Here is a 3,655-nt window from a genome sequence, read left to right as displayed (position 1 = left end):
ATGTTCCCAATTTTTTGCCAAATAAAGCTCTTCTATAACAAATAACCTTTTGATGGGGAAACCACACTGTTTGGACACCAAAAAGTAATTTTAAGGCTTATCTTGAGTCTGTGCCATGGTAAATACAGGCTACAGCTTCTTGCCTTTCCTTTCTTTACTGAGGAAACAAAACAGACATATTTCAGCAACCCGCTTGGACAAATATTCTACTGTACAAGTAGCTACAATTTGGACTGACAGATTCTCTTCTAATGACATTTTTAGAAGGATTACATGCACTCTTACATTAGGCTGATGTTTCTATAGAATAAGGTTATAGCGCTTTTTCTATTATTAACCTAAATTTGCATTGCTTTTATGTAACTGCCACACCAAAAAAAAAGCTCCTTTTTGTCTGAATTCTTTTGGCCTTATGTTTTTTTTTTATTACTTTTTTTTCTGTTTTGATTTTTTTGTGATTTTTTTTCTCTTTTTTGTCATGGGCTTTCTTGTGTGTGTGCATGTGTGTTAAGTTTGAGGCTATTCAAGCAAGTTACATTTAAACTGAGGAGCTCGGAAAACTCAGTAACTATCAGGCATTTTGGAGACACACAAAATGCAGATGCTGATAGTTATGGACTTGGTTCCACTCATTACTAACATTAATTTAACACTATTTCAAGTAAATACAATGTCAGTCTGCAAACAGAACTATCTTTTCAAGAACACCCACAAGCAACACACTAACAGTGAGAGAAGCTGTAGCACCCTAACCTGCAAGCCTTGTTAAGTCATGCCTATAAATACACAACAGGTCATAGAATCATAGAATGGTTTTGGTTGGAAGGGACCATTAAAGGTCATCTAGTCCAAACTCCCCCCAAAATAAGCAGAGCAACTAAATCAGGTTGCTTAGACTCCCATCCTTGAATATTTCCAGGGGTGGAGCATCTGCAACTTCTGCGGGCAACGTGTTCCATTTTACACCCTCGCTGTTTCATCCTTATATCTAGTCTAAGTCTTTTAGTTTAAAACCATTATCCCTTGTCCTGTTGCTACAGGCAGTACTTATCCCCATCATTCTTGTACCTTTTTAAGTATGGAAAGGCTGAAAAAAGGTCTTCCCAGAGCCTTCTCTTCCCCAGGCAAAACAGCTCCAACTCTCTCAGCCTTTTCTCAAAGGAGAGATGTTCCATCCCTGCAATCATTTTTGTGTCCCTCCTCTGGATCAGTTCCAGAAGTTCCAGATATAAGGTTTCCCTCCACAGCCACTCAACTCCTTGACTTAAAAACCCTTTGGTCCTTTCCTTCATCTTGGAAGTACCTGATAAGGTGTGGTGAATCAAGTCTAATTCCCTATGTCTTAGGACGTAATGGCACAGCATCATATTTGAATATTTTTTGTTTATATCCTCAAATTCCTTGGTTTGATTGGGTTCAATCCTGAATACTGAACTCCTTTTAGTAAATTATCCAAATAAAAAGTCATCTTGACAAGATGCTGAGCATCTCCTTGTGGTCACCAGAAGGCAAGAACTGAGATCGTGTTGCGAGATACACTCAGCAGTTTGCAGATTTTCCTCTTGAGTGAATAAAGGTGAAAGCAGCTAGGCCACTAATGCAACAACATATCACCAAGATCAGATAGGTAACCCCAGGTCTGGGGGTTGCCAGCAATCCAAAATATTTATTACTTTCTGAGGGGCTTTTTCATATGTCAAGGTGCACATGCAATGTGTAATGTTATTCTCAGAAGCTAGAAAGTAATCATAAGCAATGTTGATTTGCCATCTTGGAAGATGCATTTAAAAGGGAAGAGGATGAGGTAACAAATATTTATATTTATATCCATACATCTTTATTTGTATGCTATTGTATTTCACAGGGTATATTAAACATTAAACTTTTGATGGTTCATTACCACAACAGGGCAAAAATTGCAAACAACACAGAACTGCAGGTAATCCATTTTTATGACAAGTTTTCAGTGTGAATGAGTAATAGCAAACATAAGACATTCTCATTACTGTATTCTCGTTGTCCTCCATAGATGGCACACCCAGGGCAATCTGTCCAGTTCTGTTTTTTGAAGAATTGTGTTTCATATTGCTACATATTCTTGAACAGACCAGTTATCTGAGCTGCCCACATCCAAAAATTAATGTAAATTTTCCTTTCTCAGACAGTTCAAGGAAGGCATGTCAACAATAAATTATAGTTAAAAGTATTTATGAAACATATAAATGCTTCAGAAAAATTAAAGTAATTCTGTAAAGTCTGGTTATTCAGATTCTATTTTGATGTTTATGCAAATTAGCATACAGTAAGGTTCTTATAAAGCATGTTTTTTTAATGAATTGCAGAACATATATTTATGAGCCATAATTAGAGCTCTTGGGAGCAGCATTACCTAAATCTAATTTGCTGACATGTCATCCTAAGGTCAAGTAAGTCTTTAAAGAAAAGAACTCTGGTAACCTGAGATCAGAGACTTCTAGATTTTTCTTCAGCTTTGTACCACTGCATATTTATGCATATGTTGAGCAAAAAAGCTAACTATTAGATAATAATTCACAAAGCTCTAAATCCTGCTGTTATCACCGGCTGAAACCACTAGGCAATGCATTATAAATAATTTGTATTTCTTAAACTATGACCCTGTTTTTATCTTTGTCCTTCACAGAAAAATAATTCTGAAAATATCAGCAAGATAAAGAAGAAAAATCATATAAACTATTAGGTCTTCCTTGTGATTGCACTTCTTTACTGCAATCTTTCTATGAAATTATTCATAAAGCTCAATTAATTTACCCATAAATGTTTGTTTGACTTTATGTGAGTTTTTTTATAACTATAGAGTACTGGCATCACCTTACAGATGGTGGTTCTGTACAGTGGCAATGTTTTGGCAGAATTTAATTTTCCTCTGTATTATGAGATCTTTAACTCAGAAAACAAAACAGTACAATGCATTTTTTTGTATTTCCTTTCTTTTTTCCCTAACAAGTCTCTTGATAAAGTCTGGAAAATTCTTGTTTGGAAAACATTGGGGAATCTAGGTCAGAAGTCTTAAAAAACATATGGAATTTTCTATAAACAATACCACAGAGATTTGTAGTTTAATTTAGGAGTTGAAAAGTGAGCTCTGAAGTACAGATTAGTATTATACAGATATACTGCATGTTAAAATACCAGTCTTACAACTCATAATTATGTTGAAAATATGCTGAGGTGGCTAACATCTAAAAATATTACAGGAATAAAAGTTTACGATTTGGGATTAGCAATGATTCCAGACTATCACAGCGAAGAGGAAGGAATCCTTAGGTCTCACTATGGACCTATTTGTAGCAGAGGGTTTTTTTGATCCTAATGCCACATAGCACAATGTTGGGGTTTTTTTTCTGAGTTATCTGTAATACACTGAGTAAATATTTGATTCTCAGCTCTTTTGAATATGGAATTTGTGGGCAGCTTTGAACATCAGCTTCATGGTTTCCTTTTCAATATTTTTAATTTGTTTTAAAAGCTCCAGGTCAGGCTAAATTCTCACTCGTCCTGGCACTCCACAGACAAATAGCAAGACAGACTCCCTTCATCAAGGAACTTGCAATTTGAGTAGCAGAGATAGAGAAAAGAGGCCAAAATAATCTAGCCGTATTTTACAGAAGGGGAA

The sequence above is a fragment of the Heliangelus exortis genome, chromosome 2, assembly GCF_036169615.1.
Source record: "Heliangelus exortis chromosome 2, bHelExo1.hap1, whole genome shotgun sequence".
NCBI classification, from domain to species: domain Eukaryota; kingdom Metazoa; phylum Chordata; class Aves; order Apodiformes; family Trochilidae; genus Heliangelus; species Heliangelus exortis.
The sequence above is the reverse complement of the archived record's forward strand: the minus strand, read 5'-3'. Positions refer to the sequence as shown.